Source organism: Triticum dicoccoides, chromosome 7B, assembly GCF_002162155.2.
Source record: "Triticum dicoccoides isolate Atlit2015 ecotype Zavitan chromosome 7B, WEW_v2.0, whole genome shotgun sequence".
Lineage (NCBI taxonomy): Eukaryota > Viridiplantae > Streptophyta > Magnoliopsida > Poales > Poaceae > Triticum > Triticum dicoccoides.
The window spans coordinates 278,155,161-278,171,442 of NC_041393.1; the positions used below are offsets into that span (position 1 = coordinate 278,155,161).

Genomic DNA, 16,282 nt, shown 5'->3' on the forward strand with positions numbered 1-16,282 from the left:
TAGAGTTCCTATGATATTCCTTGACACTAAACGATGGTTGAAATTGCTGCGGGTGATACGATGGTCCTTCTTTGTAAACTCCTCACCCATCTTTATAGTTACCTCTCGAAGATGAATGAAATGATATATACAGGGTATTCTACATATGCAATTTGGTACACGAAAACTCGGTAAAAGTTTGCGAGGTTCGAATTTTCAATAAAGCTATATGCACTGCATTTCGGAACGGAGGGAGCATACGACAGTTGCTAACACTCACGTGTAAGATTTGTGTGTAGGAGGAGTGGCTGTTTTGTTAAATGATATGGCAAAACTGACACTGTCGGATGCCGATCTAACGGTTCTTACTGCATTCGTCAGGAAAAGGCTTGTGGTGAACGTTTGTCGGATAATGATTTACGGACACATGCATTGCATTGATACATGCCCCCCTCTCTCTCACGCACACGCACCCTCATGAGTCACGACTCTCCCGAGTCCTCTCGCAGACTCCCACGTCGCACCCACCGTCTATCTGGAGGTAGACATCACGCACATATGTGCTCTTCACACCCTACCCTCAGAACTTCTAAATAACAAAAGACGGCGCGCACATTTTATTTTAGCTCACACGTCACACACTTATACTATTACTCTTGCGGCAAACGTTCTTTGGGCATAGTATATTGTACTCTCACAAAGAGAAGCGGTGCACGCATGCACTAGTTCTCTCACACCCACTCGCGGGTACACGTATGAGCGCATTTTTTTGAAGCTGGTACAACAAAATCACTCCACTATATATAAAAGCAGGAGCCTTAGCACTTGCTTTACTAGGGTTCCTCTCATTCACTCTCTCATGCTCTCCAGATCTAAGCAAGACATAGGTGGCCACACACTCTCAGCTCACGGCTGGTCACAAATCCGGCCGGACAACCTCAACCGGGACAAGGGTGTAGGTGCATCGTTCACGCTGTCGTCGGCGGCGAGGGAGGAGACCAATGGCTGCCCGCGCGTCTCGATCGGTGGCCGTGCCATTCTCTCCGAGAGAGCGCCGGCTCGGGAGGGCCTCCGACCCCTTCTTCCTCCCTGCGGTATTGTGGCCAAGATGCGTCCTCCCGATGCCGTCTTTGCCACACGCCGACGACCCTCAGGTATATATTCCTTCGAAACCTGCCTTGCTCTACTGCCCCAGCTCCCTTCGTGTGGATCCTTTTCTACTTCCGTCCGCTGTTCCAAAGCCACCTAGACTTCTACTATTATTAGAGGTAAAGCTAGTTCATATAGTCGACTCTAAGCGTTGGTTCAAATAGGGAAGAAAGTGGGAAAGCTGTAGGATGAATCTAGGACTTGGTTCTAAGAGGAAACGGGGGAAAGTAGTAGATACCTGCTGTCCCTACGCCCATATTGTTACCGTTAATGTAAAATCACATGAAGCATTAAGCAATGCCACCTAATGTCACTATAAGTAATGGTCTAGTGCCGTCGATAAATTGAAGCAATGCCACCACCATTTTATGAAGTGCTTCCGTCTTGCTTTATTTCCCATGAATTGTGTTTTTGCAGTTACACTTAAATCTCACACCGCTAACATTGCTTCATCCCAGTGGAACTACACAAATTTGATTGCACATTTACTGACCATGTGCTACTCTCATGACAGTAATACTGACGCTATTGTTCTGCATGTTAATCTAGTGGCATTGTTGATGTGATGTGATGCTACTTACTTAAGGACTCTTCATAGTGTCAATCTAGTGCCAATTATAACACAATAGATGCTGCTGTTAATCATACGCCACTGCAAATATCTGTCACTGCTTAAATAACCGTATTTCGTATTTGCGCAAACAGGGATGTCTGTCTCCATATTGTTTCGGGATGTCTGTCTCCGTATCGTTTCCATCCGCGCAATCAAAAGCACACACCTCAGTTTTAGTACAACTGCGCAAAATGAGATGGCTATCCCTCATTGCCGTCATCTCCACCGTCGACCTCCTCCAGCGTCCACGGGCTACCGTCTACCTCCTCCAGCCTCCACGGGCTCCTGTTCATCCAGCCTCCACCGTGCGCTACTCCACAGGCTACTGTTCAACCACCCCTCCACGGGCACCCCTCCATCGTCTACTGTTCATCCAGCCCTCCACACCACGGGGTCCTGTTCATCCAGAGGCAACGCCACCGCTCACTGTTCATCCAACCCCCCACCCCCCGCAACGCTCACTGTTCACCCAACCGACCGGCTTCAGTTAGCAGTAGTAGCGAAGGAATCACTCAATCAGGTTCAGTTAATAGCCATTGATCGATCGCTCGGGTTTAGTAATGCGTAGCTTGTAGTGCAATCGCTCGGGTTCAGTTAGAGCCCAACGCCTCGCTTGGGTTCAGTTAGAGCCAACACCTCGCACACACGCGCGTACGTGTACGAGAGAAATGCGCATCGCTCGGTCCCCGACCTCCCATCGTAATCGGGAACTCCCTGAAATTTTCCTCGCCCTCGCTTCTACCATGGTTTTTTCCGTTATGGATGGCCCAAAGAATGTCATGCAGTTGCGTCTCCGGCCCGCCCAGGACGAAAAGCCCATTTTCTGTCATGATTTTCTGTCATAGAAGTAGGAGCCCACCACATCTATGATGATACCCGGTTTTGTCACAATTATCGTCATAGAAGTGTCATATGTATGACAGAAAAAAATTTCGTTCGTCCCAAAATGTCACGGATGTGTCTTTTTTTTGTAGTGCTACCTACATGCAGTCGGCTCTTATACCAACTTGTGATGCCCCTGATTCAATCGTACACTAATCATACACGCAAATGTGTACGATCAAGATCAGGGACTCACGGGAAGATATCACAACACAACTCTAGACACAAATTAAAATAATACAAGCTTTATATTACAAGCCAGGGGCCTCGAGGTCTCGAATACATAAGCTCGAATACAAACGAGTCAGCGGAAGCAACAATATCTGAGTACAGACATACGTTAAACAAGTCTGCCTTAAGAAGGCTAGCACAAAAGCAACATCGATTGAAAGGCAAGGCCTCCTACCTGGTAGCATCCTAACTACTCCTGGTCATCAGCGTCCGTCACGTGGTAGTAGGCACCATCGGGGTAGTAGCAGTCGTCGGTGGTGGCTTCTGGATCCTGGGCTCCACCATCTCGTTGCAGCATCCGAGAAGAATGGAAAGAGGTGGAAAAAGGGGAGCAAAGCAACCATGAGTACTCATCCGAAGTACTCGCAAGCAATGATCTACACTACCTATGCATCGGTATCAATGAAATGGGTAGTATCCATGGACTGAACTGCAGAATGCCAGAAGAGAAGGGGAAAGCCTAGCCTATCGAAGACTAGCATCTTCAAGTAGCTCCAAGCATCTTGCAGCATTCAGAAGAGTATAGAACTTCAGTTTATATTTAGCAAACATGTTGTATCATTAGCGCCCAGAGATCACTTCTTCGACTCCCTGCGAGGAAACAATCCCGAAGCTATCATTTCCCTTACATGCCTCAGCATTCATTATCTAGTTCTAGTTGTATCGATCGGGATACAACTCCGAGTGTCCGTTACCGTAGGATAGGCTATCGATAGATGTTTTCTTCCCTGCAGGGGTGCACCAACTTACCAACACGCTCGATCAACTCCGGCCGGACACACCATCAGGTCATGACCGGCATCAACCGATCAACACACCGTAGTCCTACCTAGGCTCAACAGAGAGGCCAGCACGCCGGTCTACATCCTAAATGCGAAGGGGTCATGGGACAATCTCCCTTTGCAATCCTGCGTGTTGTGAGGGTGGCCGGTGAGAAGACCTGGCAACCTCCTTTAAATAAGGCAGGTGCTTACGCAGTCCAACCCAACGCGCGCCGCTCCATCGCTGACGTTAGTGAGCTTTTGGCTGATACGTATGATGCAGAGTGCCCATACTTATTCCCGCGTGGTGGTTAGTGCTATCAGGCCAGAGGCCCCTCGGATCGAATATCCAAACCGTTAATGTGTTGGTAGTGCATTCACGAGCAGAGACTCACGAAAGATATGACCCCGTCGCCCCGTCTTGAGGACTTGTGGCAAGGTCTAAGAATGCCCGGCCATGCCTCGTATTCAACTCCTGGGTACCCTCCAGGTCATCCCGTATCCACATCACTCACGGGTACCCCTCAGGGTCGACCCGCCTTTCCAAGTAACAGTTGTAAAGTCCAAGTATCTGTGTATCCAAACACCAGGGGGAAACTCCGAGGAATCACCCTCAGTGGATTCCACTCGATGTAATCATGAAGGTGACGTAGGAGGAACCACCCTCGAGGTTCACACTTGAGGGGTTGCACGACAGAGCCGTATCAGAAGTGGTTAAGGAGGGATCACCCTCGATGACCACAACTGAATAGCTACACTACAGAGATCTCATCAGGAGTGATGTATGAGATACCACCCTCGGCACTCGACGGTAACTCTACAGAGTCGAACAACAAAAGGGGTGTGATGTGATGTGAGGTGTCGGGCTCTGGTCGTCGATCATGTTGATCGAGTCATCGATGATGAAGCAGGGGCAACAAGGACAAGGTGAGGGTCACTGATGGATCACTAACCAACCTATACTAAGCAGTTTAGGATAAGCAGGTAGGTAACAATAAGAAGGTTACAAAAGCAGGCTATGCATCAGAATAGGAGCAATCAATTACAGTAGCAAAATCTAATGCAAGCATGAGATAATGGAATGGGCGATATCGGGATGGTCAAAGGGGGGGGGGGCTTGCCTGGAAGCTCTGCTGAAAAGGAAGAAGTTTCGTCGTCGACGTAGTTGATCACAGGGGCAACATTAGTCTCGGGGTCTACCGAAGAGAACAGGGGGAAGAAACACTAAATATAAAGCAAACATAGCAGCACAAAGCATAACATGGCAATATGCTGTGCCGGGTGTGACCTAACGTATGGCTACACGAATAAGGTGAAAGGGGAATTCAACCGGGAATGTTTTCCCGGTTCCGGATTTGTGTCAGACAGATGGCTGGAGGGGGAATGTTCCATGTTCAGCATGCTAGGTGCACGTGACAGATGAACGGACCATGTATTCGGATTCATTGGATTTTTCTGAGCAACTTTCATGTAGAAAACATTTTCATCCGAGTTACGGATTAGTTTATATGATTTTTCTAAGTTTTAAACATTTTCTGGAATTTAAAACATAAAAGAGGCTAGCCAACTCGCTACCATTGAGCTCCCTCGATGGCAGGCTTCGTTGGCCGTTCGATCTTCGGAAGTCCGATCTTTGACTTCGTTTCAGGCGTTGGATGTTTGCTGGCTGTTTCACTGCTCGTTTTTACTGCACGATGACTTTGTATAGCCAATGACCGGTGGGCTCTTGCAGCACCCGTGTTGGCTGGGCGAACTGATTCAATGTGCAGAATCACCCTCTCCCCGCCCGCCGCGTGCGCGCCGTGCCATCTGCGGGAGTGTGGGGCAGGCCTCGCCCAATCCTCCCGCCCGCACCACTCCCTCCCTGCCCCACGCCCAATCCCCTCGCCCGCACCGCTCCCTCCCTCCTCGATCTCTCTCCCTGGCCAGCCGCCTTTGGTGGGAAACCCTAGCCTGCCGCCACTCGCGCCCGTCTCCTCCGGCCAGCCTCCGCCTGCAACCTCCCCCCTCCCGTTTCAGAAGGGAAGGGAGGGAAGGGAAGAGAAGAGGGGTAGCGAGCAGGTCAGGTGGCCATGGCGCTTGCAGATCCACCGGCCCCGTCGTCGCCGCTGCGCTCGCAGGTTCCGACTCTTGTGAGCTACCCTTCTGCCCATCTTCCTTCCCGCCTCACCTCCTCTTCCTCTCTTTTTGAGGGCGCCAGGAGCATGGCCTCGATCTGGAGCAGGAGAGGCCAGGAGTGACATGGTCACATGGGAGCAGCTCGGCTGCTTGCCGGTGGTGACGGATGCGCTCAGACCTATGGCCCGGTCCCGCCGCCGCGCGCCGTCCACCTCCCCGCAGGCATGCCGGCCACCTCCCCATCTGACGCACATCTTCCCCATGGGGCCATGGCACACGGTGAGCAGCAGTGGTACGAACCCCAAAATACTACTATGAGATTAGTTAAATTCAGTTGAAAAAAATGAGGAACCTGTAGTGTTGCCTTTGTTCTTCAGTTAAATTTGTTTAATACGAGGAGCCAGTAGTGTCGCCTTTGTTCTTCAGTTAAATTCAGTTGAGACATTATGGGAATTGCAACAACTTCATGTTTTTTCAAAAAATGTATTATCTCATTTTGTGTTGCAGTGAGTTCCACACATTTTGAAGCTACAGCCGCTGGAAATTTGTGAAGAATGAAGAAAGGTGGATCCACCAGCAGCTTCGAGTAGGATGAGGAGATCTGGACGGAGTTCGTGTTTCAGCAACCATGGTAGCGCGTCCTCCGACCTCGACCTAGGTAAGCTCCTTCTTTTAGTGATGTTAGTAAGTCAGCTTTCTCTACCTAGCTCCATGCGGCAGCCTGGCCAGCTGCCTTGTTCTCTCCACTTAATCCTTGCTATTTGTAGGCCGGAGCCAAATTCAGTTTTGTCTGCATTCAACTGCAGGCTCTTTAATGTATTTTTGTAAGTGGAATCTGACTTCTCATGGTTTGCCTAAACAATGATTAGTCTATTGTATAATTGAACTAGGTCCATGGCTTTAAGAAATTGAGCGAAATCTACTTTTTCAGGCTTTAAACCCAATCATTCATATTTGTTGCGACCAAATGTTCTGTTATAACTTTAAAATTGAAAACCAAGTTTCCCTGGACAATTATACTTTTTTGTGAGCTTATTATTCACAAGTTATAGTAATATGGTATTATGGGCTTTGCTCCTAACATGATAAGGAGGAAAGAACTGCAGGCTATATTGTTTGTTGACATTCTCATGATCCGCGCTCGCAGGTTCCGACTTTTGTGAGCTACTGCTGCAGATGATATTTGGTCCCCATCCTTTCTACTGGCTCCTAATTTTTGTGTGATGAACAAATGGTTTAGATTTACCGTGTAAAGCTGAGATTCTACATTGGTCTGGAATTTAACTGGTTACCTTTGTTTAATTTAATGCCATGCGAAACCTAATGTAGATGTTCATGTCTTCCCAATGATGTTAGTAGGAAGATTTTTTTTTTGCTTTCTTCATAGTGTAAATCTGTTGTTCAAGCTTCAAATATATCTTGTTTATTATCTTTCCTTTTCTGCAAACTAATGGACCATATTTCTACTCAAACAGAGGCAAAGACGTCTTCTTAATGTTGCAGAAGTTTGGAGGCATCAAGGTTAGTTTTAATGCACATAATGACTAATGCTTCCGCATTGTAATCTCTAATTTGTTATCGAGCTTCTATGCTTCAACACATCTAAAATTTCAAAAGCTTTTCCGGGTCGATACGGTTACTTGAGAATCATACCAAAGATAGCCTTAGCAGTTCATTCCATACCAAACTTGAGCAACACAAAAGTTAAGTTAGGTGACTGTTCTTTGTAGGAATGCATCCTCCTCTTGCTATGCAAACTGAGGAAATCAAAGTGATGGGAAAGCATTGTACAACAGCTGTTGACTTCAGGATATTTCATGGATGAGTTATACTCCTTGACTCCCATGTAAAGTTAACTTATTTTGCTCTCTGCATTAGTATGTTCCAAATTAACCACACACAATTTAATTAGGTGACCGTTCTCTGTAGGAGTGTATCATCCGCTTGCTATGCAAACCGAGGAAATCAAAGTGGCAAAGCAATTGAATGCATGTGTTGACTTCAGGATATCTCAAGGACGAGTTAGAATCTATGACGCTCAGGTAAAATTAACTTATTTTGCTCTTTGCATCGGTATGTTCCAAATTAACTGCACAAAATTTAATTAGGTGATTATTTTCTGTAGGGATGCATCCTCTGCTTGCTACACAAACTGAGGAAACCAAAGCAGCAAAGCATTGTACTGCAGATGTCGACTTCGGAATATCTCATGAACCAGTTATACTCCTTGATGCTCACGTAAAATTAACTTATTTTGCTCTCTGCAATTGCATAATAGAACGGTTGAGCTAAACATCTCGCTGCTGATATTTTAAAATGTATTGCAACCACTATACAACCCATCCATCGTAATTGATATGTTGAGACTGGATCGTAGTAGTTGTTCTGCCTCATCTATCACTATCTGCGGGCTTGCTTTGATTATGTTTCTCCCAACTTTCTGTAACTAAAAAGCAGCCTGTAAATGTAGCTTGAATAAAAATGGTACCTTTCAGTTTTGTGCAAGTTCAAAGTATTAGTAGTTTTAGTTTGTCCAATTTTTGCAGGGATATTGTGTGAGGTCTGGTACAAACTTTTAAGACAATCACTTAATACATTCATGGGATCACCAACTTTTGGCGTTTGTTAATACTAGCTAGGTGGGGCCATGAAGACACGATTCATGGGATTACCAACTGCTGGTATAGCTTATTCTTTTCTGTTGCAGCTATTCCGGAGAAGTTTAGAGCTTCTGCAACCTTTTGAAGACACGATTTGTAGTTGCGGAGATGAAACAATCAATCAGTTGCGATGCATTACATAATCTTTTTGCTTTGGACATTGATGGGTATTATTTTGCCACAAAGGACAGGAGCTGTGCCATTTGACTCGAAGGATAAAGCGTTCATCACAAGGGGGTGGTCTTTAGGATGTACACAAAAGAGGAAATTTCCTTTTGTATAGAACCAAATTATATGATTTAATTGACCATTCTCTTGTACACAATGTTTATCATGTATTAAGTACATTTTATTGTCAAATATGTTTACTTTTTTTTAGTGCACAAGTTCATAACTCCTTGGACTTTCTAATTGCAGGCTCAACTATTTGAAACCACTAATCTGATTTTGTTGGGTCTATGTATTAGTGTATGTGTGTATTGAAGTTTGGTGAGTCTCAGGAAGAACCAAACTTTTGTTCCTATCTCATCATATGCTATCTTAAATGCAAAATGTTAGCTACTTCAATCTCATGTTTAAAAATGTAATTGATTACAAATTGTGCATGCTCAAGTATGTAAATATTTGTAAAGAGAAATCATTATTAAGTTTTGATTAAAATGATTTGCGTTGGTATCAAGTGGTTACTCACACCTAAAATTACAAAAAAATTTAAGTATTTTCAATGCGCCCATGGTTTTAAATGGGACTCTGCGCTATTTGACCCAACGTTTCTACTCCAAGCGGCCAACCCAAAAACTCTATTTTGATTTAAATGGGACTGCTACCAAAATAAAATGTGTATATATATCTAATTATAGACACGAATCCATCATGTTTCATATTAAAAGGGATTCAACCATGGATATTTTTTCATCGCAAACATGGATTTAGCGTGCCTCTGCGTCATTTGGCGCAACGGCAAACTACCGTTTATCCAGACTAAAGGAGATTAAATTTTTTTCCATATGTGCTTGCCCACAACTAAACCTTGAATATCTTTTCATCGCGCACATGGAATAAACATGTTTTCAATATAATATGATTTAACACATGGCCTTTCTACTACCAATATCGAATATGTCCTTGCAAAATGAAACTATTTTCATCGACAACATGGCTTTAACGGGTCTCTGCGCCATTCGGCGCAACAGGTCAACTAGGGTTATCTTTCCCCCTCTTTTTTTCCAAGAAATATATGCATGGCCAGATTTTTCATCATGATAACCATGTTTTCAAACTTGCTAAAAAAATACAATCATGCCAACTTTACTCTCTCATCACAGTGGCCATTTTTTCAAATTGAACATATTCATATTATGCAAAATTTCCCTTTTTCCAGACTATTATTTAACAACGCAATAAACATGTTTACAAAATACCATGATTTAGTTGAAGGTTCTTGCAGCATGAAACTCTTTTCATCAACAATATGTCTTCAGCAGGTCTCTGCGCCATTTGGCGCAACGGGTCAACTAGTTAATTAAATAAACAGAAGGAGTTATGATGTCAGCACGATGTGTTGATGATGTCAGCAACCAACAGAGCGCCTGACCAGGTCAAACCTGACCCGTGGGTCCAGTGGGACCCACATGTCATAGATAGAGAGCTAACAGATCTTTAAAACTAAACAAACAGAGTTATTTAGCAGGTAGGCCCCGCCTGTCATAGACTAACTAACTAAACTAATTAGTTTTAATTATTAAAACATTTAATTAGAGGATTAAGCGGTGGGGTCCGCACGTCAGCGTCACTAGTTAGCCTAGTCAGTAGTTGACTAGGTCAACCCAATCAACTAGGACCCGTGGGGCCCACGATCAGCCACCCAGAGGTGGGGCCTAGCCTTGCCACGTCGGCCGGCCGGCGGCTAAATGATGTCGAGCACGAAAACACGGTGGAGGGCACTCGGCCTCGTCGGAAAAGCGTTTTGATGGACCGTTCGGCGTCGGAAAAGCTTGGGGGAGTAAGTATTTCTCACCGACTTTACATTCATGTTCACACACTTATTCTAGTTGTCGGTGTTCATACTCTTTCATTGTATTATCCATGCTAGTTTAATTTATTTTTCTAATTTTCTTCTTGTGTGTTTGATAAACCTTAAAAAAAACAAAAAAATTAGTTAGTTTAATTTTTATGCTTGTAGTAGTAATTAAAAAGAAAACCCAAAAAGATTTCTCGTTCTTCTTTTGCTTGTTGGGAGCTTTCCCGTGTAAATAGTTTTATTTCTTTTCTTTCCTTTGGGGGTCGAGAGGAGAAGACCATAATGAAAATGCTTAGTGGCTCTTATATGCATGATTGTTGATTTAATTTAGAGCCCATATTACTTTGTCTTCTCCCTTGAATTGAATGCTTGCAGATTCTAGCTTAGTCCTATGCACGTGCACTATTATTATTATACACACCATTCGGTCGTGCAAGTGAAAGGCAATAATGACGATATATGATGGACTGATTGAGATGAGAGAAACTGGTATGAACTCGACCTCTCTTGTTTTTGTAAATATGATGAGTTCATCATTCCTGATCAGCCTATTATGAATAAACATGTTTGCAATGACAATTAGAGATTATAGTTGCTTATGCCATGCTTAATTAGCTAGGAGCTTATAATGGTTTACCTTGCGTGCCAACATGCTATTAAAATGGTTGTGATGTGGTATGATAGGATGATATCCTCCTTTGAATGATTCGAGTGACTTGACTTGGCACATGTTCACGCATGTAGTTGAAACAAAATCAACATAGCCTTCACGATATTTAAGTTCATGGTGGACTATATCCTACTCATGCTTGCACTCAGTGTTGATTAATTTTAATGCATGTTCATGACTGTTGTCGCTCTCTTAGGTGGTCACTTCCCAGTCTTTTGCTAGCCTTCACCTGTACTAAGCGGGAATACCGCTTGTGCATCCAAACTCCATAAACCCCAAAGTTATTCCATATGTGTCCACCATACCTTCCTATATGCTGTATTTACTTGCCGTCCCAAGTAAATCTGTATGTGCCAAACTCCAAACCTTCAAATGAAATTCTGTTTTATATGCTCGAGCAGCTCATGTTTCAACTAGGGATGTTTGTATCTTCCATGTTAGGTGGGTTATTCTCAAGAGGAGTGGACTCCGCTCCTCATTCACAAGAAAATGGCTGGTAACCGAGATGCCCAGTCCCATGATCAAAAAGATCAAAGTAAATCAAAATAATTAAACAAAACTCCCCAGGGTTGCTGCTAGTTGGAGGCACTCGTTGTTTAGAGCAAGCCATGGATTGATGCTTGTTGGTGGTGGGGGAGTATAAACTTTACCATTCTGTTTGGGAACCGCCTATAATGTATGTAGCATGGAAGATATCAAGATCTCATAGTTGTTGCGTTGACAATGAAAGTATACCGCTCAAAATGTTATTCATCTCTATTTTAAAATCGAGCTCTGGCACCTCTACAAATCCCTGCTTCCCTCTGCGAAGGGTCTATCTATTTACTTTTATGTTGAGTCATCACCTTCTTATTAAAAAGCACCTGCTGGAGAGCACACTGTCATTTGCATTCATTACTATTAATTTATATTGGGCATGACTTGACTGGATCTCTTTTACCATGAATTACAATGTTTAGTCAATCCTTGATCTTTAAAGGTGCTCTGCATTTATGTTTTGCGGTCTCAAAACAGGCTAGCGAGATACCATCTTGTTATATTATATTATGATTGTTTTGAGAAAGTGTTGTCATCCGAGATTTATTATTATTGCTCGCTAGTTGATTATGCCATTGATATGAGTAAACATGAGACCTAAGTGTTATTGTGAATATGGTTAGTTCATAATCTTTGCTAAGAACTTGAATGCTGGCTTTACATATCTACAACAACAAGAGCAAACAGAGTTTGTAAAACTTTTTCTTTATCACTTTGAATTTATCAACTGAATTGCTTAAGGACAAGCAAAGGTTTAAGCTTGGGGGAGTTGATACGTCTCCAACGTATCTACTTTTCCAAACACTTCTGCACTTGTTTTGGACTCTAACTTGAATGATTTGAATGAAACCAACCCGGACTGACGCTGTTTTCAGCAGAATTGCCATGCTGTTATTTATTGTGCAGAAAACAAAAGTTCTCGGAATGACCTGAAAATCCACGGAGATAACTTTTGGAAAATATAAAAAATACTGGCGAAAGAATCAAGGCTAGGTCCACGAGGGTGGGGGGCGCGCCCCCTCCCCCTGGGCGTGCCCCCTGTCTCGTGGGCCCCCTGATGCTCCACCGACCTCAACTCCAACTCTATATATTCCGTTTCGCAGAGAAATAAATCAAAGAGAAAGTTTCATCGCGTTTTACGATATGGAGCTGCCGCCAAGCCCTAATCTCTCTCGGGAGGGCTGATCTGGAGTCTGTTCGGGGCTCCAAAGAGGGGGATTCGTCGCCGTCGTCATCATCAACCATCCTCCTTCACCAATTTCATGATGCTCACCGCCGTGCATTAGTAATTCCATCGTAGGCTTGCTGGAAAGTGATGGGTTGGATGAGACCGATACGTCTCCAACGTACCTATAATTTATGAAGCATTCATGCTATTATATTATCTGTTTTGAATGTTTATGGGCTTTACTAAACACTTTTATTATTTTTGGGACTAACCTATTAACCGGAGGCCCAGCCAAAATTACTGTTTTCTTTCCTATTTCAGTGTTTCCAAGAAAAGGAATATCAAACGGAGTCCAAACGGAATGAAACCTTCGGGAGCGTGAGTTTTGGAACGAACGTGATCCAGGAGACGTGGAGCTGAAGTCAGGGAAGCTTCGAGGAGGCCACGAGGCAGGGGGGCGCGCCCACCCCCCTGGGCGCGCCCTCCACCCTCGTGGGCTCCTCATGGCTCCCCGACCGACTTTCTCCTATATAAGTCCATATACCCTAAAACCTTCGGGGAGCACAATAGATCGGGAGTTCCGCCGCCGCAAGCCTCTGTAGCCACCAAAAACCTCTCGGGAGCCCGTTCCGGCACCCTGCCGGAGGGGGAATCCCTCACCGGTGGCCATATTCATCATCCGGGCGCTCTCCATGATGAGGAGGTAGTAGTTCACCCTTGGGGCTGAGGGTATGTACCAGTAGCTATGTGTTTGATCTCTCTCTCTCTCTCTCTCTCTTGTGTTCTTGAGGTGATACAATCTTGATGTATCGCGAGCTTTGCTATTATAGTTGGATCTTATGATGTTTGTCCACCTCTACTCTCTTGTGATGAATTGAGTTTTCCTCTTGAAGTTATCTTATCGGATTGAGTCTTTAAGGATTTGAGAACACTTGATGTATGTCTTGCCGTGCTTATCTATGGTGACAATGGGATATTCACGTGATCTACTTGATGTATGTTTTGGTGATCAACTTGCGGGTTCGATGAACTTATGCATAGGGGTTGGCACACATTTTCATCTTGACTCTCCGGTAGAAACTTTGGGCACTCTTTGAAGTTCTTTGTGTTGGTTGAATAGATGAATCTGAGATTGTGTGATGCACATCGTATAATCATGCCCACGGATACTTGTGGTGACATTGTAGTATCTAGGTGACATTAGGGTTTTGGTTGATTTGTGTCTTAAGGTGTTATTCTAGTACGAACTCTATGATAGATCGAACGGAAAGAATAGCTTCATGTTATTTTACTATGGACTCTTGAATAGATCGAGCAGAAAGGATAACTTTGAGGTGGTTTCGTACCCTACCATAATCTCTTCTTTTGTTCTCCGCTATTAGTGACTTTGGAGTGACTCTTTGTTGCATGTTGAGGGATAGTTATATGATCTAATTATGTTATTATTGTTTAGAGAACTTGCACTAGTGAAAGTATGAACCTTAGGCCTTGTTTCCTACCATTGCAATACCGTTTACGCTCACTTTTACCACTTGTTACCTTGCTGTTTTTATATTTTCAGATTACAAAAACCTATATCTACCATCCATATTGCACTTGTATCACCATCTCTTCGCTGAACTAGTGCACCTATACAATTTGCCATTATATTGGGTGTGTTGGTGACACAAGAGACTCTTTGTTATTTGGTTGCAGGGTTGTTTGAGAGAGACCATCTTCATCCTACGCCTCCCACGGATTGATAAACCTTAGGTCATCCACTTGAGGGAAATTTGCTATAGTCCTACAAATCTCTGCACTTGGAGGCCCAACAATGTCTACAAGAAGAAGGTTGTGCAGTAGACATCAAGCTCTTTTCCGGCGTGTTGCCGGGGAGGTGAGTGCTTGAAGGTATATCTTTAGATCTTGCAATCGAATGTTTTTGTTTCTTGTTTTATCACTAGTTTAGTTTATAAAAGAAAACTATAAAAAATGGAATTGAGTTTGCCTCATACGCTTCATATTTTTAATATCTTTCGTAAGTATGATGAAAAGGAAAATTGTGCTCAAGTGCTAGAAGAAGAAGTCTATAAAATGTTTGGTACTAGATCTTTGAATGATGAGCATGATTGCAATGTTGTTAGTATGAACTCTTTGAATATCCATAGTACTAATGATGGTTGCACTTGTAATGATGATTGCACTAGTTATGATGAAAATGTCTCCTATAAGCATGTCGATTTTTGTGGAGTGCATTGGGTTTGCAGGCACACACCAAATAGGGAAAATAGATATTGCAAGAGGCATAAGCATTTAGAAACTAAATTGTTGCAAGGAAGGCTAAATGTGAGTGCTGAAAATTTAAATTTCCTTTGCTGTGCTTGTGAACTTTGCAATGAACGTGGTCATTTACATCTCCGATGCAAATTGTTTCATGATCGAATCGTGTCCAAAAATTGTGATGATTTGATTTCCCTTGCACATTATAATGAACTTAGTTTGCTTTTGGGTTATGAAGAATTGAAACGTTTAACTAAGAATCTTCCTGAATTTGCCCTTAAGAAATTTCTTGATATAGATCTAGAGGAAATTTATATGTATTGTGCGATGAATTGCATTGAAAATCCTTATATTGCCAATTACATAAAGAAAAGAAAGCAAATAGAAGATGAAGAGAACACTAATGAAAGGGAAGAGACTTCCCATTATCCTCCTATTATTTCTTATGATGAATCAGGTAACGAGGAGGAGCTTTCTATTCAACCAATCTCATCAATAAGGAGCTCAGAGAAGAAGGTTGAACCCACACATAATGTGAAGAAGAAAAAGGGAAAACGGAGAAGCAAAGGTAAAAAGGTATCCCTCCCAAATGATGTTGCTCCTACTACTCATTGTGATGATGATAATTGCTATACTATTGGTGCCATCCACACTATTAATGATGAGAGTGATTATGCTTATGATATGAAAGGGCCCAAGCTTGGGGAAGCTATGTTTGATGAGGATGACATATTTGAGAATATATTTGCTGAAATTAATGTTTGTCCCAAGCTTGGGTATGCTACGTTTAATGAAGATGATATTTTTAGCCTCCCAAGTTTTGATATGCAAAGTTGTTATGATGATAGCATGCCTCTTACCTATGATGATTATATTGATGAAAGTGGGTTTGGAAGAGTGTCAACTTTAGGAAGTAGTCATCCCACTATTTTGGAGGATGTTGAATCGTATTGTGATGAATATCAAAGTGGATTTGGAAGAGTGTCAACTTTATTTAGTGATGATTCCACTATCTTGGAAGAGGTTTCAATTGATTATGATGAGGACAAAGTTGCTACTTATGATGAAACTTATGCTATAAAAAGTAGTGATGATTATATTTATAAAACCTGTCATGATTATGATTACCCTTTTTCTGAACATTACTCTTTTAATGTGGAAACAATTTATAGTATTCAAGTCTCTTATGATACCCCCACTATTCCTAATGAGAAGAATTTTTCTTATGTGGAGAG

At 43.1% G+C, this 16,282-nt stretch overlaps 1 long non-coding RNA gene across 11 annotated transcripts; it reads left to right on the plus strand.

Moving 5' to 3' along the window:
- Positions 1–5,460: 5,460 nt before the first annotated feature.
- LOC119336768 lies at positions 5,461–8,771 on the plus strand. Of its 11 annotated transcripts, none has more exons than XR_005162808.1 (8): positions 5,461–5,735; positions 5,816–6,025; positions 6,241–6,391; positions 6,501–6,557; positions 6,881–7,254; positions 7,464–7,579; positions 7,663–7,775; positions 7,859–8,771. It is a non-coding gene; the product is annotated as an uncharacterized LOC119336768 (long non-coding RNA). The 11 variants fall into 11 exon arrangements; XR_005162814.1 differs by having other exon boundaries at positions 7,209–7,254; XR_005162812.1 differs by having other exon boundaries at positions 6,241–7,254; positions 7,859–7,950; positions 8,280–8,771.
- Positions 8,772–16,282: the final 7,511 nt, after the last annotated feature.